Consider the following 21,620-nt stretch of genomic DNA (forward strand, 5'->3'; position numbering starts at 1 on the left):
CCCCGCCCGGGCCCAGCAGCGCCGTTGCCATGGAGCCCGCCAGGGAGGGACGGAGGGGGCGGGGCGCGGAGGCTGGGCGGGGCTCCGGAGGGAGAAGAGCCTCCTCCGCCCTCCGCCCCCGCGCGCCTCCCTCGCCCGCTCGGGCCCTTCTCTGCCCTGCGGGCGGGGAGACTCCGCGGTGGGGAAAGGGAGCGGAGGGGGAGGGGGCGCCTTTAGGGTCAGCGGCGTGGCCTGTGACCCGCACACCTGCCCACCTGGATCCTCTGGAGGACCTTTGCGAGGGGTTCCATATGGGCAAGAAAGCCGTCTGTCTGTCTGTCTGTCTGTCTGTCTGTCTGTCTGTCTGTCTGTCTGTCTGTCTGTCTGTCTGTCTGTCTGTCTGTCTGTCTGTCTGTCTGTCTGTCTACCTACCTACCTACCTACCTACCTATCTATCTATCTATCTATCTATCTATCTATCTATCTATCTATCTATCTATCTATCTATCTATCTATCTATCTATCTATCTATCTATCTGTCTGTTTGTCGTCTATCGTCCATCTCCCTCCCTCCCTCCCTCCCTCCCTATCTATCTATCTATCTATCTATCTATCTATCTATCTATCTATCTATCTATCTATCTATCATCTATCATCTATCTATCTATCTAGGATTTTTGCTGAAAAATCCCAGCAGGAACTCATCTGCATATTAGGCCACACCTCTTGACAGCACCATTGTTTCACGTGGGTTTTTTTGTAGAAAAAGCCCAGCAGGAGCTCATTTGCATATCAGGCCACACCCCCTGACACCAACCCAGCCGGAACTGCATTCCTGTGTGTTCCTGCTCAAAAAAGCCATCTATCTATCTATCTATCTATCTATCTATCTATCTATCTATCTATCTATCTATCTATCTATCTATCTATCTATCTGTTTGTTGTCTATCGTCCGTCTACCTGTCTACCTCCCTCCCTCCCTCCCTATCCATCCATCCATCCATCCATCTGTCCATCCATCTGTCCATCCATCTGTCCATCCATCTATCCATCCATCTATCATCCATCCATCCATCCATCCATCCATCCATCCATCCATCCATCCATCCATCCATCCATCCATATCAATGCAAGAACTCGTGGGCATTCGATGAAATTGCTGAGCAGACAGCTTAAAACGGATAAAAGGAAGTACTTCTTCACCCAAAGGGTGATTAACATGTGGAATTCACTGCCACAGGAGGTGGTGGCGGCCACAAGTATAGCCACCTTCAAGAGGGGTTTAGATAAAAATATGGAGCACAGGTCCATCAGTGGCTATTAGCCACAGTGTGTGTGTATATATAAAATTTTTTGCCACTGTGTGACACAGAGTGTTGGACTGGATGGGCCGTTGGCCTGATCCAACATGGCTTCTCTTATGTTCATCCATCCATCCATCCATCCATCCATCCATCCATCCATCCATCCATCTCTCATCTGTCACCCATCCCTTCCTCCCACCCAACCACCCATTAATTCAGGTTCAGTTGATTTGATAACCAAAGCCAGATATAGTTGCTGGCTCTGGTTTGGGAAATTCCTGCGGATTTCTTTTTTGGGGGGAGGGGGCAGAGTTTGAAGAGGGCATGTTTTGGGGAGGGACTTGTGGGTCTTGTATCTGTTTTCTTCATTATGGCTGTCATTCTGTTATGAATTACAGCTGATTTGTCTGTTTGGAACAAAACGAACACTGTTTTGATTTTAAAGCCGCCGTCACTAATATTAGGCCCCTGACAGTTTCCTGTCATCTAGGAGACAGGCATTCCTGACGAGGGACGTATTAAAGTGCAGAGGACAACCAGTCTGTGTGTTTCTATCACTGAAGAGCTGATCTGCTGGCCTGCTGACAATGGGAGGCATGTGGGAATAGAATTAGCTTGTAAAGTGCACACAGGCTGGAAAAGTCAAGCCATTGTTTTGGAGTAGCAGAAGATGAAGATGAAGATATTGGATTTATATCCCTCCCTCCACTCCGAAGAGTCTCAGAGCGGCTCACAATCTCCTTTACCTTCCTCCCCCACAACAGACACCCTGTGAGGTGGGTGGGGCTGGAGAGGGCTCTCCCAGCAGCTGCCCTTTCAAGGACAACCTCTGCCAGAGCTGTGGCTGACCCAAGGCCATGCTAGCAGGTGCAAGTGGAGGAGTGGGGAATCAAACCCGGTTCTCCCAGATAAGAGTCCGCACACTTAACCAGTACACCAAACTGGTGTAGTGGTTAAGTGGTTAAACGATTCTGAAGATCACACTTAAACCATAGCAACATCTACTGGTATATGTGGAGTAGATAAAGAGGATAACGAAAGTTTGTGAAAAGTCCAAAACAAGGGCCAGGGAAATTGTGATACTCTTGTCGCTATGAAGTCAGAGCTGTAATACACATGCTTGGAATAATTGTGTGTTGCCTATCATCAGGCCTCGGATTCAGCGGGCGCTCACAGGAGCCCAGCTCCTGAACCTTTCTGAGAGTTCCACCTCCTCCTTCCCACCTGAATAGTAGGTGCAGCTGCATAACAATCCCTGGGTGAGCTCCACCAGCTATTTTTCTGCAAAACGACTCCTGCCTATTACAAAAGCAAATGCCATGACGATCCAAACTGAACTGCTTGGCACTACCCAACGCAGTATCAACACCCGTCTCACCGAACACAAGAGACACTGTCGCTTGTTTCAGCCAGAAAAATCAGCTGTAGCTGAACATGCACTTCAAGAAGGAGACCACATCATCCACTTTGAAAGAACTGAAGTCCTTTCTACGGTTTCACATTATCATACCCGCCTGAACAGAGAAGCTATTGAGATTTACAAACACCAGCACAATTTTAACAGAAAGGAAGAAGGCATTTTCATCCACCAATCTTGGTACCCAGCTCTGCAAAACACCCTACAGACTATAAATTGCAGAAAGTCTCAGAACAACCAGCAGATTCCACAGAACAATCAGCACAGTCAACAACCATCTTCCTTATCTTCGCACCCCTTCCAACCCTCCCAGCAATTACCACAGAACAATGGTCGCATTCAACAGCCAGTTTCCTTATCACTACCCTTCCAGGAAGCCCCACCAAACAATGGGCACATCCACAAACCTATTGCCCTTTCACCACACCCCCTCCAGCCTAGAAATAGCAGCTCTCCAGCAGCCCTGGCCTCACTCAATGCACAGCAGCCGAGAAGGTCAGAGCGCCTGCTCCGGCTGCAACGCCACCGAGGATGTTCTCGGCAGCTGAGAACGAAACGTCTGGAAGGAAAACTTTCTCCAGTAGAACACGGCACTCGAGCCCGAAAGATTCTACAAACCCTAATGAACTGCTTGGGTTTTTGCTAAATGTGCTCTTAATCCAGATTAAAGTTTTTTTCTTTTCCTCTGCTACCTACATCCTTGGTGTGGAATACTGATTCGGCTATACCAGCCTAAGAGCCCATTTTGGCAACAGACCTGAGCAGGGTATAATACTGTAGAGTCTACCTTCCGAAGCAGCCATTTTCTCCAGGGGAACTGATGTCTGTAGCCTGGAGATCCGTTTGACTCAGCAGCAGGACACAGAGGTCGAGGCTTTCCCCTGGTGTTGCCTCCTGGCTCTGGGGTTCAGAGGCTTAGTGCCCCTGAATGTGGCAGCCACCGTGGCTAGTGGTCACTGATCGACCTCTCTTCCAGGAATCTATTTAATCCCCCTTTCAAGCTGTTTATTCCTGTGACCGGCATTGCATCCTCCGGCAGCGAATTCCACATTTTAATCAGAACTGCGTTACTCAGATATGAGCATGAATGGAGCCCCATGGCGCAGAGTGGTAAAGCTGCAGTACTGCAGTCCTAAGCTCTGCTCACATCCTGAGTTGGATCCCGGCGGAAGCTGGGTTTAGGTAGCCGGCTCCAGGTTGACTCAGCCTTTCATCCTTCCCGGGTCGGTAAGATGAGTACCCAGCCTGCTGGGGGGGAAGTGTAGATGACTGGGGAAGGCAATGGCAATCCCAGCGGAAACTGGGTTCAGGTCGCCGGCTCCAGGTTGATTCAGCCTTCCATCCTTCTGAGGTCGGTAAAATGAGTACCCAGCTTGCTGGGGGGGGAAGTGTAGATGGCTGGGGAAGGCAATGGCAATCCCAGCGGAAACTGGGTTCAGGTAGCCGGCTCCAGGTTGACTCAACCTTCCATCCTTCCGAGGTCGGTAAGATGAGTACCCAGCTTGCTGGAGGGGGGGGGGAGCGTAGATGACTGGGGAAGGCCATGGCAAACCACCCTGTAAAAAAGTCTGCTGTGAAAACGTCGTGATGTGACGTCACCCCAGAGTCGGAAACGACTGGCGCTTGCACAGGGGACTGCCTTTATCTTTATGAATGGAGATTCCACCGTTTGAGTAGGATTTAAGGGCTCAGAAATCTCCCTTCCTACTTGTATCTGGTGAAGACAGAATCATAGAATCGCAGAGTTGGAAGGGGTCATAGAGGCCGTCCAGTCCAACCCCGTGCTCAATGCAGGATCAGCCTACGACACCCCTGACAAATGTTTGTCCAGCCGCTGCTTGAGGATTGCCAGTGAGAGGGAGCTCACGACCTCCCTTGGTAGCTGATTCCACTGTTGAACAACTCTTGTCAAAAAGTTTTCCCTAATATCCAGTCAATACCTTCCCACCCTTAATTTAAACCCATTCTTGAGTCCTCTCCTCTACTGCTAACAGAAACAGCTCGCTACCCTCCTCTGAGTGACAGCCCTCCGGAGAGCAATCATGGCCCCCGTCAACCTCTTCTTCTCCATGCCCAAGTCTCCCAGCCTCTCCTCACGGGGTTTGGTCTCCAGGCCCCTGATCATCCTCATCTCTCTCCTCTGCACCTGCTCCATTCTGTCCACATCCTTCTTGAAATGAGGCCTCCAGAACTGCGCATGGTACTCCAGGTGTGGCCCCACCAATGCAATGTACTTTAGTTTTGACTCTGAAAAGCTTATGCCTTGGAAATTTTGCTGGGCTTTAAGGTGCAACAGGACTCAAACCTGGGTCTTCTGCTGAAGACTGACACCGATTCCCCACTAGCCTTATGCCGCTCTTACAGAAGAAGAAGATATTGGATTTATATCCCGCCCTCCACTCCGAAGAGTCTCAGAGCGGCTCACAATCTCCTTTCCCTTCCTCCCCCACAACAGACACCCTGTGAGGTAGATGAAGATATTGGATTTATATCCTGCCCTCCACTCCGAAGAGTCTCAGAGTGGTTCACAATCTCCTTTCCCTTCCTCCCCCCACAACAGACACCCTGTGAGGTAGATGAAGATATTGGATTTATATCCCGCCCTCCACTCCGAAGAGTCTCAGAGCGGCTCACAATCTCCTTTACCTTCCTCCCCCACAACAGACACCCTGTGAGGTAGATGAAGATATTGGATTTATACCCCGCCCTCCACTCCGAAGAGTCTCAGAGCAGCTCACAATCTCCTTTCCCTTCCTCCCCCCACAACAGACACCCTGTGAGGTAGATGAAGATATTGGATTTATATCCCGCCCTCCACTCCGAAGAGTCTCAGAGCGGCTCACAATCTCCTTTACCTTCCTCCCCCACAACAGACACCCTGTGAGGTAGATGAAGATATTGGATTTATATCCCGCCCTCCACTCTGAAGAGTCTCAGAGCAGCTCACAATCTCCTTTACCTTCCTCCCCCACAACAGTCACCCTGTGAGGTAGATGAAGATATTGGATTTATATCACGCCCTCCACTCCGAAGAGTCTCAGAGCGGCTCACAATCTCCTTTACCTTCCTCCCCCACAACAGTGACCCTGTGAGGTAGATGAAGATATTGGATTTATATCACGCCCTCCACTCCGAAGAGTCTCAGAGCGGCTCACAATCTCCTTTACCTTCCTCCCCCACAACAGTGACCCTGTGAGGTAGATGAAGATATTGGATTTATATCCCGCCCTCCACTCCGAAGAGTCTCAGAGCGGCCCACAATCTCCTTTCCCTTCCTCCCCCACAACAGACACCCTGTGAGGTGGGTGGGGCTGGAGAGGGCTCTCACAGCAGCTGCCCTTTCAAGGACAACCTCTGCCAGAGCTATGGCTGACCTAAGGCCATGCCATCAGGTGCAAGTGGAGGAGTGGGGAATCAAACCCGGTTCTCCCAGATAAGAGTCCGCACACTTAACCACTACACCAAACTGGCTCTCCTCCTCTTACACTCTTCTTCTCCGCAGGGCTTCCGTTGGATTTCACACGATCTGCCCCGGGGCTGCAACTTAGCTTCGCCTTTTTTGCTCGGCTAACAGAAACTGGTTTTTAGAGGATCTTGTTTGCTGCGCGAAAGAGGTGGAATGAGTTGCAGCCCCGTGAAATCTGACAGAAGCCCCGTGGAGAAGAGGAGAGTGAGAGCGGCGTAAGGCCAGTGGGTAATCGGTCTGACACAGCTACCAGCCTGAAACCATCTTAAAGAAAAGAAACAAGGCATGGAAACGTAAGAGAACTGGTCGCTTTTATTAAACCGCTGCTATGTGGATAGAAATGAGAGCAGTGCTTGATGCTTTCCTCTGAGTGCCCAAATAGCTTCATGGACATTATCACGGTAAGCTCCCTGACAATCTTGCAAGGTAGGCTGTTTTGTTGCTGAGTCTGTTCTACAGATGGAACTTCCTAGATTACAGTGCATTCTCTTAATTTGAACAGGGACCACAAGGAACCAGCGTTCCCTCCAAGCTGAGTGAGTGTGAGCTGGCTCACAGTTTTTAGCCTCCGGCTCACACATTTTTGTCTTTGCTCGGGAAAGATGGCCCCAGAGCAAACTCGTTTATGCAGTAGTTCAGAACTTTAATGCCAGTAACTCACAAAGTAGAGTTTTTGCTCACGAGACTCCACAGCTTAGAGCAGGGCTGCCAGACATGCAGGTCAGGGGCCAAATCAGGCCCCCGGAGGGCTCCTATCAGGCCCCCAAGCAACTGGCTGTCATCTGCTTCCTTCTCCCTCTGGCTCCCTTCACAACTTGCTTTGCAAGGCTTGCTCAATTGCACAGGAGCTACAGAGCAAAACCTCAGTTTTCTCCATTGGCTGAGGCTCCTCCGTTGGGGAGGAAGGGGGGGAGGAATAGCTTGCTTTGCTAGGCTCAACCACACAGCAGAGCTACTGAGCCAAGCCTCTCTTCCTTCTATTGGCTGAGGCTCCTCCCCCTCCTGGTCCCCTGGGGAGGGAGGGAAAGAGCCAGAGCTTCCTTTGCCCAGTTCCCTGGATCCCATGGGAGAAATACAAAGAAAGCACCTTTAAGACCAATTAATGCTAATATTTTAAACATGTTTTACGATATATATTTATTTTTGTCTGCTACCTAATCTTAAATAGGGACACACATGGCCCGGCCCAACAAGGTCTCATTTATATCAGATCCGGCCCTCATAACAAATGAGTTTGACACCCCTGCCTTGGAGGGAGCGTTGCAAGGGATGTGTGAATAACCGAAGGACATAGGATGGGATTGGTTTTTAATTGCTGTTTTAAAATGTTATCCGCCCTGAGCCCATTTGGGAAAGGGCGGAATATAAATTATCTAAATGAGATAAAATAAATAATAGGAGGGATGTCCGGGTAAGCGATCATATCCATCCCCCCCCCTGCCCCATTTCTGCCTCACGCAGTTCTTTTATAAAGCAAAACCTGCTGGGGTTGAGACGGCAGAAGCCAGAGGTGGGAGAACGGACCATACCGCTTCAAACTGCAGGTAGGGGAATCCCAGCTGGGAACATTCCTTTGAATTTAAAAAAAAAATCCACATGGATAAACAATTAACACATGAAGAAGAAGAAGAAGAACTGCAGATTTATACCCCGCCCTTCTCCCTGAATCAGAGATACAGAGCGGCTTACAATCTCCTATGTCTTCTCCCCCCACAACAGACACCCTGTGAGGTGGGTGGGGCTGAGAGAGCTCTCCCATAAGCTGCCCATTCAAAGGCAACTCCTATGAGAGCTATGGCTGACCCAAGGCCATTCCAGCAGCTGCAAGTGGAGGAGTGGGGAATCAAACTCGGTTCTTCCAGATAACAGTCTGCACACTTAACCACTACACCAAACTGGCTCTTAAGGAGCGGATATCCCATCCCCCACCTCTGCTTATTGTGCTAGTCGGAAAGCTTTCCAAGATATGATTCCCCCTCCTGCATGGGAAGTGGTACAGCCCATCTACCACCTCATTCCCCTGCAGGTGAATTGCCCCGTTTAATAGGGCAATTGCAGCTCTTGGGTTCTCTGCCTTCAGGGAAATCGTTCCATGTCAGTGTCCACAAAACTATTTGCATTTCAAGCTTTTACGTTAAATTGCAGGCGGTTGTAACAACCCGGAGCAGAATCAGACCACGAACTGGCTCCTTTTTGCTTGGCATCTGTCTTCCTTAGACTATGGATTCTGGCACCTTCAGGCAGTGGCTGCCAAAGCATTTCTGGCATCCATCGAATCTTTCACCCAGAGGCCCTGCAGGCCATTTTACCTGGCTGTGTTGTTAGTGACTGCTGTGTTTGTCAATCAGCTAACTACACTGCCTAGTAACCAGGCTGGTGTTCAGGCACACGTGCTGGGAAATCTCCGTGGCGTCAGAAAAAAAGGTCATTGATGTCCTTTGCAGTAATAAAAGAGGCTTGGCACACAGAAGGTCCCAGGTTCAATCCTCAGCATCTTTTTTAGAAAAGGCCACAGGAGATGTGGAAAGACCACTATCTGAGACGAGAGCCGTGGCCAGTCAGAGAAGAATAGACTCAGCTAGATGGATCAGAGATCTGACCAAACTGAAGGCTGCTTCATAGATAGGGTTGCCAGCTCTGGGTTGGGAAATACCTGGAGATTTTGGAGGTGGATCCTGGGGAAGGTGACATTTGGGGAGAGGAGGGACTTCAGAGGGGGGTATAGTGCCACAGAACTCACCCTCCAAAGCAGCCGTTAACTCCCGGGCTCCATTTTCTCTGTCATCTGGAGATCAACTGTAATACCAGAAAATCCCTAGGCCCCAACTGGAGGTTAGAGAAAAGCCTAGAGTTTCACAAGACGAAGCGACTTATACAACAACACAAAAAACTGTGGAAAATAACGAATAAATCATGAAAATTACTTCAAAACATAATGAATTAATTTTTAAACACTACAACATCACATATTATTGCATATTACCAAGAATTCACGAATACAAGGTATAAAGTGCAGAGGATAAATTTTCAAAAGTGCTTGCAGTTAATCATGTCCATTGCTGACTTAAGACGCTTGAACAGTATTACAGGGTTTACTGTTAGAGGCTGATGACTATCCACTATATATCAAACTTCTTTAAAGGATGAAAGTCCAAAGTAACGTCTCAAAATCAAAAAATTCTTTTCTGGAAAAACAAGAACTATCTGCATTTGCAACACGGTTGACACTGGCAGTTTGGTGACACAGCCAGTTTGGTGCAGTGGTTAAGTGGGCAGACTCCTATCTGGGAGAACCGGGTTTGATTCCTCACTCCTCCACTTGCACCTGCTGTAATGGCCTTGGGTTTGCCATAGCTCTGGCAGAGGTTGTCCTTGAAAGGGCAGCTGCTGTGAGAGCCCTCTCAGCCCTACCCACCTCACGGGGTGTCTGTTGTGGGGGGAGAAGGTATGGGAGATTGTAAGCCGCTCTGAGTCTCTGATTCAGGGAGAAGGGCGGGGTATAAATCTGCAATTCTTCTTCTTCTTCTATTTGTCCCGCGGAGTCGGAGGAATAGTCTTCAAGCGTCTTAAGTCGGCAATGGACACGATTAACTGCAAGCACTTTTGAAAATTTATTCTCTGCACTTTATACCTTGTACTCATGAATTCTTGATAACATGCAATAATATGTGATGTTGTAGTGTTTAAAATACCAGAAAAATGGGACTGGATTTAAAAAGTTATATCTTGGAGTGAAATTGACAAGTTTACAAGAATCTTAAAAGATTATGAGTTGGAGAAGTTTAAAACTGACTGGGAGAAATTTAAAAAATATGTTGAAAAGTACTGGAAAACAAAGGGACATTGGGTGATTTTTGATAATAGTTGAAGTTACTTTCCTTTAAAAAAAAAGTAATGGGCTAATGTTTTTTTAATCTTGATTCTGTTTTTCTTTTTGGATAAGGACAATAAGAACTATAAGAGAAGAATGAAGATGGATTATAATTACTTTGTTGGGTTTGTTTATTCTTTTACAGAATGTTTTAGGGTTTTTTTAGGGAGAGCCAGTTTGGTGTAGTGGTTAAGTGTGCGGACTCTTATCTGAGAGAACCGGGTTGGATTTCCCACTCCTCCACTTGCACCTGCTGGAATGGCCTTGGGTCAGCCATAGCTCTCACAAGAGTTGTCCTTGAAATGGCAGCTGCTGTGAGAGCCCTCTCAGTCCTGTCCACCTCACAGGGTGTCTGTTGTGGGGGAGGAAGGTAAAGGAGGTTGTGAGCTGCTCTGAGACTCTTTGGAGTGGAGGGCGGGATATAAATCCAATATCTTCATCTTCTTTTTAGATAAGATGTTTAATAAGATGATTCTTTAATTGATAAGGTTACCTTTTATTTTTAGCAATTTAAGTAATCGACACCGGCGGGGGTCATGATATGGGGGGAGGGGAGGAGGGAAAGAGTAATGTATTGGTATTGATCTTGCATTATATTTTTTTTATTATGGAAATTATTACAATATATTACCACAATAAAATTGTTTTTATAAAAAAAATTTAATTAATTATATTTTTGAAGTCACTTTCATGATTTCTTCGTGATTTTCCACAGCTTTTTTGCGTTGTTGTATGACCCACCTGGAGGTTGGCAACCCTACGCTTACTTCACCGGCAAGCGTCCCCAATCCAGCTCCGCAACTGTGGCTGGGTGTTAACCTGAGAACGCCCTGGGCTGGCTCATGGGTTCTTGAGCAGCAGCTGTTTTGGACGCCACCGGAAGCTCCTACTGGACCCGACCACACCCCCCAGGTCCCCCTGCCTTGTCGCCAGAGGCCTTTCAGAGGAACGAGGATTTTAGGAGCAGGGACGGCAATTCGCTGAATGCAGGCAGCACTTGGCCGTTTCCTGGCGGGCAGCTTCATGCTTTGTTTCGATGACAGTGAAGCTAGTGATTGCTGCGGGAAGGACACAATCAGCTAACTGCACTGCCTCCAAACCAAATGCTCGGTCTGAAGGATCCAAGCCTGGAAGAGAAAACGTTTCCAAGGATTACGCGTTGCAGTATGCTGTTGTGAAACAAACCATAAGCACTGACAAACGCTGGATTCCATCCCAGGCGGGGTGCATTCTGCTCAGCCTGTCATCGCAAGCGCCCAACGCATTCCAGACTCCTGAGAATCCCCAGTTCTCATAGGCAAGGAACTAGAAGAAGAAGAAGATATTGGATTTATATCCCGCCCTGTACTCTGAATCTCAGAGCGCTCACAATCGTCTTTACCTTCCCCCCGCCCCCACAACAGACACCCTGTGAGGTGAGCGGGGCTGAGAGGGCTCTCACAGCAGCTGCCCTTTCAAGGACAACTCCTCTGAGAGCTACAGCTGACCCAAGGACATTCCAGCAGGTGCAAGTGGAGGAGTGGGGAATCAAACCCGGTTCTCCCAGATAAGAGCCCACACACTTCACCACTACACCAAACTGGCTCTCACAAGGACAGCTCTGCCAGAGCTATGGCTGACCCAAGGCCATTCCAGCAGGTGCAAGTGGAGGAGAGGGGAATCAAACCCGGTTCTCCCAGATAAGAGTCCGCGCACTTCACCACTACACCAAACTGGCTCTCACAAGGACAGCTCTGCCAGAGCTATGGCTGACCCAAGGCCATTCCAGCAGGTGCAAGTGGAGGAGAGGGGAATCAAACCCGGTTCTCCCAGATAAGAGTCCGCGCACTTCACCACTACACCAAACTGGCTCTCACAAGGACAACTCCTGCAAGAGCTATGGCTGACCCAAGGCCATTCCAGCAGATGCAAGTGGAGGAGTGGAGAATCAAACCCGGTTCTCCCAGATAAGAGCCCGCACACTTCACCTCTACACCAAACTGGCTCTCACAAGGACAGCTCTGCCAGAGCTATGGCTGACCCAAGGCCATTCCAGCAGGTGCAAGTGGAGGAGAGGGGAATCAAACCCGGCTCTCCCAGAGTCCGCGCACTTCACCACTACACCAAACTGGCTCTCAGGTAGGATGCTGTGTTGGTCTGAAGCAACAGAACAAAGTTGAGTCCAGCGTCACCTTTAAGACCAACAAAGTTTGATTCTGGGTATAAGTGTTCAGGTACATGCACGCTTCTTCACGAAGCACGCAAAAGCTTATAACCAGAATTAAACTGTTTTGGTCTTAAAGGTGCCCCTGGACTCAAACTTGGTACTTTTGCTTTATATGCATCAACTCAGCTTGCTTTGGCATCGATTCCCCACCCCCACCCTAGGCTTCCCAATCCCCAGGTCCCAGCGGGGGATCCCCCGGTTTTACAGGCTTCACCCCGCCCCCAGCCAGCTGGTCGGTGGGGGGAAGCCATGCCCCCACAGCCACCAGTACTTCTAGATCTCCCACAGGTTAACAATTCCCGTTTTAAAATGCCTCTTTGTGCGTGTGTGCCCCTTTAAAGCGGAGCAGGAAGCAGGAAATACTTCATGGGGAAGGGTCAGAAGCAGAGCCTTCATTTGTTTTGCTTTCGTTTCACAAGCAGGAGTGTGTGCGTGTGTGAGAGAGAGAGCAGTGTAGCCCCTGTAATTGTCAGATGTCGTTGTAGAGGAACCAGACCCAGTGAGAAAGAGAGAAAGTACTTTTCAGAAGTCTTTGTAGGGGAGGCAATAATAGTGTGTGTCTGTCTCTGTGCTCGTTTTGCATTGTTTTCAGAGTCTTTGTATAGGAGCCTGTTTATGCGATAGAGGAAAACTCCACCTCTCTCTCCGTTGTTTGCCTGTGTTAGGCTGAAGAACAGCAGTTCCTGTGAGTAAAGCCACAGTGAGACCACAAAAATGTGAGCTTGCAAACTCTGTGCAGCTTGGCTGCTTTTTGTGTTTACACTTTCATTTACTAGAATTGCAGCTGTTGGGGGATGAGGAAATGATGGCTATTCAGGTGAACTGCACTGCTGTATTTTTATGCATTTATTATGGAAATGGGAAAGTCTGGCTTCGCCCCAAAGTCTCCTGGCTCCACCCCCAAAGTCTCCTGGCTCCACCCCCAAAGTCCCCAGATCTTTTCTGAATTAGGCTTGTCAACCCTACCCCACCCCCAGTGTAGAGTTTACTCGCTGTACTAGCCGGATCTCATCAGATCGTGGAGGCTAAGCAGACTTGGCCTTGGTTAGGACTTGGATGGGATGAGAGACCACCAAGGAAGTCCAAGGTTGCTATGAAGAGGCAGGCCATGGCCAACCACCTCTGAATGTCTCTTGCCTTTAAAACCCCACAGGGTTGCCACGTCAGTTGCAACAATGACACACGAACAGAAAAAAAGTTTATTGAGACCAAGCTGCAGCCATTTGGAGGCATACGGCCATCTCTTTGTATATAGCCTGACCAACTGTACAGTGAGCCGGTCCACATCAGCAGTGCCAGATTAAACCCCGTGGAGACCCCTAGGCAGACGAAATCTCGGGGGCCCCCTCGCAAATTATCTCAGAGTCTGAGCACCGGCCCCGCCACCCACAGCCTGCAGGCCCCTTCTCAAAAGCCCATTTGGCAAAGCTGCAGGAGAGAGGCAGAGAGAGGCAAACTTGGCGACGACACCAGCAGCAGCTGCACCAGGCAAGTCGGGCAAAGAGCAGCTCAATTGCTGGCCGGGAGGGCTGCAAGCAGGGGGAAACTGGGGGAGAAAGCCAGCCTGGGGCCCCTAAAGGTGTGGGGGCCCATAGGCCAGTGTTAATCCAGATCAGAGCAGGCTTTGTTTCCCCACATCAAGTTCTCTGGGGGTAAAGTGGATGGCTGCAGGGCTGGAAAAAACCGAGACCCTTCGATCCTCAGCAAGAGAAAGCAGGTTTAAGCCCTCACCCCAAGAGAGTCCTTGCAGTCACCGCTTTCCCCCTGTATAAGCAGAGTGACCCAGGATGGTGGTACATTTGATAGTAGCATTGTGTCCATGTGGACAGAAAGCCTGCTGACCACTCCTGAGGGCATGTGGTCAAATTCCAGCCTTCAGAATCCTTACAGAGGGAGCAACACATATCTTTGCGTAGTTTGCTGAGAAATAAATTGAAGCTGTCTTTTGCAAAGGCATAAGAACATCAGAGGAGCCCTGCTGGATCAGACTAATAGTCCATCTAGTCCAGCATCTTGTCTCACACAGTGGCCAACCAGTTTCTCTGAAGGTCCAACAACTGGACACAGAGGCCAAGACCTTCATAAGAACATCAGAAGGGCCCTGCTGGATCAGACTAATAGTCCATCTAGTCCAGCATCTTGTCTCACACAGTGGCCAACCAGTTTCTCTGAAGGTCCAACAACTGGACACAGAGGCCAAGACCTTCATAAGAACATCAGAAGGGCCCTGCTGGATCAGACTAATAGTCCATCTAGTCCAGCATCTTGTCTCACACAGTGGCCAACCAGTTTCTCTGAAGGTCCAACAACTGGGCACAGAGGCCAAGACCTTCATAAGAACATCAGAAGGGCCCTGCTGGATCAGGCCAGTGGTCTATGTAGTCCAGCATCCTGTCTCACACAGAAGCCAACCAGCTGTTCTCTGGAGGGACAAAAACAGGGCATAGAGGATGAAGCCTTCCCCTGATAAGAGCAGAAGAAGAGCCCTGCTGGATCAGAACAGCCCCAAAAGGAGGTGCCCCTGTCCTTCATTATTTCCTAGGGAAGGAAGGCATTTTTAAAAATGTGCGATCCCTTTCAATGAGATGGCCAGAACTCCCTTGGAGTTCGATGATGCTTGTCACACCCTTGCTCCTGGCTCCACCCCCAGTGTTTCCTGGCTCTGCCCCCAAAGTCTCCTAGCTTGGGACTCTTTAGCTTGGAGAAACGTCGACTGCGGGGTGACATGATAGAGGTTTACAAGATAATGCATGGAATGGAGAAAGTAGAGAAAGAAGTACTTTTCTCCCTTTCTCACAATACAAGAACTCGTGGGCATTCGATGAAATTGCTGAGCAGACAGGTTAAAACGGATAAAAGGAAGTACTTCTTCACCCAAAGGGTGATTAACATGTGGAATTCACTGCCACAGGAGGTGGTGGCGGCCACAAGTATAGCCACCTTCAAGAGGGGTTTAGATAAAAATATGGAGCACAGGTCCATCAGTGGCTATTAGCCACAGTGTATGTGTGTATATAACATCTTTTGCCACTGTGTGACACAGAGGGTTGGACTTGATGGGCCATTGGCCTGATCCAACATGGCTTCTCTTATGTTCTTAGCTCCACCCCCAAAGTCTCATGGCTCCACCCCCAAAGTCTCCTGGCACCACCACCAAAGTCCCCAGATGTTTCTTGAATGGGACTTGGCAACCCTAGCATGGGGGCCCATAGTCCAGCGCTTCCCTGGCCTAATCGTTAACGTGGCCCTGTCTGCCTGCGGGGAATGAGGCTGGCAATGAGGAAATTGGTGAAGCCGGTCTTCAGCCATGCCCACCCTGTGATATTCTGGCACAATATACCGCTCTGACCGTCCTTCAAAACTGGTGAGGGCTCTATAATTTGTGGGAGGTGGGGGGGAAGCACTAGAAATTCTAACAGTGGTATTAAGAGGAAGAGAGCTGACGAAAAGAGTCCCCATTCCTGGTGCCTCCAGCATCTGGGTTGGACTTCCCACCCGATTTCTGCTCCGCGGCCTCTTCGCACACAAATGCATAAGCCCTCAACTTCCCCCCCTACGCCGCTTACCTTGCAAAAATCCCGGTGCTGGAAGCTGCCTTTCTAATTAAATATAACGGCCTGGAATCCTTTCAAAGGCTCGATCTGGGAAGAAAAAAAAAAGTTGACGCAGCCTTTGAGCTTCTTTCTTAATGGATAATCTCCCCTCCACCCCCCCCCCAATCATTTGCATTTCAGTTGCTAAGGCTGCAGCCTTACTCGGGAGCAATTCCCATGGGTAAAAAAAATGGGTTCCTCGGAGTAGGGATCAGGCTGTGAACCAGCTTCTTCTCCTTCCAATCAATCTATTCATTTGAAGCAATGGAAGATGGGACCAACTTCGCTCGTGAGATGCCAAAACTGACTTCGATCGTGATATGCCAAAATAAGCAGCCGATCGCGGCTCTTGTGACTTTCTCCTGCCTTGAATGAGAATGGTTGAAGGGATCGGTCCTGGTGTATGTATACACTCTGTCGCCATGGAGGCTCAGGTGTGGCTTGGGAATGGACATCAGAAATCAACGCTCTGAAGGGGGTTTGGTTGACTTGGCTGTCTGGTGGTTTGATTGTGACTCGTTTCCATGGGTCACCTCAACACACAGCTTGTCGAATTGCCAACTTCCAGGTGGGAAGCAATCACTGACCTAAAGAGGCTACTGCGACTCAAGATTGCTATGAGTTATGACAAATAATACCTTTTTAATATTACTAAATGGAACATGTATACATATAAAAAGACCTATTTAATATTTGGTGTCAAGCTTCATTAACGATATCATAAGAGAACATAAGAGAAGCCATGTTGGATCACGCCAATGGCCCATTCAGTCCAACACTCTGTGTCACACAGGGGCCAAAAAGCTCAGGTGCCATCAGGAGGTCCATCAGTGGGGCCAGGACACTAGAAGCCCTCCCACAGTGCCCTCCTCCCCAAGCACCAAGAAGACAGAGCATCACTACCCCAGACATAAGAACACAAGAGAATCCATGCTGGATCAGGCCAATGGCCCATTCAACACTCTGTGTCACACAGGGGCCAAAAACCTCAGGTGCCATCAGAAGGTCCATCAGTGGGGCCAGGACACTAGAAGCCCTCCCACTGCTGCTCCCACCCCCCCAAGCACCAAGAATACAGAGCATCACTGCCCCAGACATAAGAACACAAGAGAAGCCATGTTGGATCAGGCCAATGGCTCATTCAGTCCAACACTCTGTGTCACACAGGGGCCAAAAAACTCAGGTGACATCAGAAGGTCCATCAGTGGGGCCAGGACACTAGAAGCCCTCCCACTGCTGCCCCCACCCCCCCAAGCACCAAGAATACAGAGCATCACTGCCTGAGACATAAGAACACAAGAGAAGTCATTTTGGATCAGGCCAATGGCCCATTCAGTCCAACACTCTGTGGCCACACAGGGGCCAAAAAACCCAGGTACTATCAGGAGGTCCTTCAGTGGGGCCATTGAGAAGTCCTCATACTGTTGTCCCTCCCAAGCACCAAGAATACAGATCTCACTTGCCCCAGACAGAGTTCTAACAATACGCTGTGGCTAATAGCCACTGATGGACCTCTGCTCCATATGTTGATCCAATCTCCTCTTGAAGCTGGCTATGCTTGTAGCTGCCACCACCTCCCGCGGCAGTGAATTCCATGTGTTAATCACCCTTTGCGTGAAGAAGTACTCTCGTTTATCCATTCTAACCTCACTGCTCAGCAATTTCATTGAGTGCCCACGAGTTCTTGTATTGTGAGAAAGGGAGAAAAGTACTTCTTTCTATACATAAGTGAAGCCATGTTGGATCAGACCAATGGCCCATCCAGTCCAACACTCTGTGTCACACAGTGGCCAAAAAAACTGGTGCCACCAGGAGGTCACCAGTGGGGCCAGGACACTAGAAGCCCTCTCACTGCTGCTCCCCCTTCTCCATCCCATGCAAATGAAATTCACAGTAGATAGTCCATTTCCAATAATCCCATGAATCAATAGACATGCGACAGGACCCTCAACTTCTATTTCCTTTTTCAATAATCTCCTCGGGCATGGGATTATTAGAAAATAATTCAAACGTCAATGAAGACACAACTTTACAATATTCCCATGGGACCAAAAGTCTCCGCAATTCTCTATAGAAGGCAAAACGCTCAGTCGGCTCAAGGTGAGATCTGGAGATCTCCTGGAATGACTGATCTCCAAATGACAGAGATCAATTCCCCTGGAGAAAATGTCAACTTCCGAGGGTGAACCCCTTTTAATTATATTGCTGATGACCCTTCCCTCTCCAAAGCTGTGTGGTGTAGCAGTTAAGGGCTGCAGCCTTTAATCTGGTAAAATGGGTTTGATTCCCCATTCCTCCTCTACACGAAGTTGGCTGGGTGACCTTGGGCCAATCATGGTTCTCTGAGAGCTCTCTCAGTCCCACCTACCTCACCATTGTGAGGAGAGGAAGGGAAAGGTAATTGTCAGCTGCTTTGAGACTCCTTCAGGTAGAGAAAAGTGGAATATAAAGAACAACTCTTCTTCTCAAACCCCACTCTCCGCAGGCCACACCCCCAAATCTCCAGGAATTTCCCAGCTTTATATTGCCAGCCCTGAAGAAGGTGGGAACCCTGACCCTAACAAGGCAGGTTTGACACCTTGGAGGCTTTACAGGGTGCAAAATTCAGCAAAGGGGCATCTTCTGCTTGCATCATTATTGGTATCTTTTAGATTATGCAAGACCAGGGGTGGCCAAACTTGTTTAATGTGAGAGCCACATAGAATATTTCAGATGTTTGAGAGCCACAAGTCATGAACATCAGATGTTTGAGAGTCACAAGGGAGGGAGGGAGGAAGGAAGGAAGGAAGAGAGGGAGAGAGGGAGGAAGGAAAGAAGGAAGGGAAGGAGAGAGGGAGGAAGGAAGGAGGAAGGAAAGAAGGAAGGGAAGGAAGGAAGGAAGCAAGGGAGAGAGGGAGGAAGGAAAGAAGGAAGGGAAGGAGGGAGGGAGGGAGGAAGGAAGGAAGGAAAGAAGGAAGGGAAGGAGGGAGTGAGGGAAGGGAGGGAGGGAGGGAAGAAGGAAGGAAGGAAGGAAGGAAGGAAGGAAGGAAGGAAGGAAGGAAGGAAGGAAGGAAGGGAGGAAGGGAGGGAGGGAAGAAGGAAGGAAAACAGATGGAGGGAGGGAGAGATAGAAAGAAAATAACTTAAAGTGCATTCTTCAAGCTGCCGGCTGACTTGGCTTGGGGAAGTGACTAGGGTTGCCAACCTCCAGGTGGGTAAACGAACCACAACCGTAAAGTTATGATGACAAAATTACTAATATTTGCAACAATATCACAGTACATAAAGAGAACAAGTCCCTTGATGTTGATATCATACACAATATCACTGTCTTGAATCCAAACGGACTTTAACAAACGGACTTTAACGGTTCAAATCAAATCCAATAAAAAACCTTTAATGGCATAATAGTATTAAAAGACACATTGCAATCTACGCTTCCAGTGATTAAAATTCCTCCCAAGAAAGTACAATTCATATAAAAAAGCCTTTAACAGTTCCAATAGATGCAAAGGCATTCAATACGGTTGAGGTTGGAATTCCCCTGGAACGGGTCGTCGACTTCTGCCACACCTGTTTCGATCCTCTACCAACTCAGGATATTCCACAGAAGACAACGTACACTTTGCAATATTCAAGTGTTATACATAGGGACCAAGCAGTCTCCACAAGATGCTCTCTCAGTTAGGGTTCACGCTCCAAACTGGCTCAACGGTTAAAGTCCATTTGGATTCAAGCCAGTGATATTGTATGATATCGACGTCACAGGATTTGTTCTCTTTATGTACTGTGATATTGTTGCAAATAGTAGTAATCTTGTCGTCACAACTTTTCAGCTGTGGTTTGTTTGCAATTCTGGGGTGACTTCTCTCCTTGTTCCACAAGCCCCCAGGTGGGGCCTGGAGATCTCCCATTTCTACAACCCATCTCCAGTTGGCAGAGATCAGCTTCCTTGGAGAATATGGCTGCTTGGAAGGGTGGATTCTCTGGCATTGTACCATCCTGAGGCCCCTCCCCTCCCCAAACCCCACCCCACACTAGAAATCTGCAAGTATCCTCCAAGCTATTCAAAATAAACCTCGGCAGCTGCAGTGTGTGAACTGGCCATAGCGCTAAGCATTGCTTTGAGTCTAGCTCATGCTAGAAATGTGTTTCGCATTCCGAGGTTCATTATCTAGTGGTTCTGGAGAAGGAACTCAAGTAATGTTGCCAGGTTCTCCCTGGCCACCAGCAGGGGATGAAGGCTTCAAACCTCTAGGTGAGGCCTGGAATGGCAACCTATCTCCAGACTGCAGAGAAGAAGAAGAAGATATTGGATTTATATCCTGCCCTCCACTCCGAATCTCAGAGTCTCAGAGCGGCTCACAATCTCCTATATCTTCTCCCCCCACAACAGACACCCTGTGAGGTGGGTGGGGCTGGAGAGGGCTCTCACAGCAGCTGCCCTTTTAAGGACAACCTCTGCCAGAGTTATGGCTGACCCAAGGCCATTCCAGCAGCTGCAAGTGGAGGAGTGGGGAATCCAACCTGGTTCTCCAGATAAGAGTCCGCGCACTTAACCGCTACACCAAACTGTCTCTCGCAGAGATCAGCACCCATGGAGAAAAGTGCTGCTTCAGAGGGTGGACACTGTGGAGTTACACCTTGCATAGGACCCTCCCCTCCCCTCTCCAATCCCACCCTCCCTGGACTCCAGCCCCCAATATCCAGTGACTTCCCAATCCGGAGTTGGCAACCCTAACCTGAAGAATGACAGCTCTAACAACTCCTTACCTGAACACGTCGTTACCTGAAGAGTGTCTCTGTTGCACTCTGCGGTGCAGTAGGAAAGAGCAAGAGTTCAGTAGCACCCTAAAGACGTACAGAATTTGTGGCCGGCTGGAATCTTTCACGATCTCTCTGCAGTGCAGGCAGGAAAGGGGTTCTTCCAGAAGAAAGAGCTGGGTCTCCTTTTAGCCAGTTAAGGCCATGCAGAACGCAGGTTCTTTGAAGCAAGCATTCCTTGTCAAGTCCCCTGAGTCGTCTCCATACGTTGGAGTGGTCCCCTCCTGTCCATATTTAGGGAAGTAATGTTTGCTCCAGGGTTGGCCGGCAGTTGCTAGAGAACATGGTTGGTTTGTTTCCCCAGTCAAGACTGGACTTGCCCGGTGATCAAGGAGGCCCATAATTTAATCTGAGGAATGCTTAGGGTTGAGGTGGCACCCTATCCAAACCCTTTCGGATGAGGATAACTGCCTTTCCATGCTCCGTGCCGCGTTCAGGAGAAGGCTGGTCGGAGAGCTAGGGTTGCCAAGTCCAATGCAAGAAATATCTGGGGACTTTGGGGGTGGAGCCAGGAGAAAGGTTGTGACAAGCATGATTGAACTCCAAAGGGCCAGCGCATTTCAAGGACCGCACACCTTTTAAATGCCTTCCCTGCATAGGAAATAATGAAGGATAGGGGCACCTTCTTTGGAAGCTCATGGAATTGGACCCCCTGGTCCAATCCTTTTGAAACTTGGGGGTTATTTTGGGGGGAGGCACTGGATGCAATACTGAAAATTTGGTGCCTCTACCTAAAAAAAGAGCACCCCCCCCCCCCGAGCTCCAGATATCCGTGGATCAATTCTCCATTATTTCCTATGGGAATAAGTCTCCATAGGGAATAAGAGAGTTCTCAGCGGACATTTCCCTCCCCCTCCCCCCGCTTTCCGATGACCTTGAAGTGGGGGCAGGGCCTCCAAACTGGGGGATCCCCTGCCCCCACCTGGGGATTCCAGCGACACAAAGAGTAACGTGGAACGGAAAAGAGAAAACGAGCCCTAA

Source organism: Heteronotia binoei, chromosome 12, assembly GCF_032191835.1.
Source record: "Heteronotia binoei isolate CCM8104 ecotype False Entrance Well chromosome 12, APGP_CSIRO_Hbin_v1, whole genome shotgun sequence".
NCBI classification, from domain to species: Eukaryota; Metazoa; Chordata; class Lepidosauria; order Squamata; family Gekkonidae; genus Heteronotia; species Heteronotia binoei.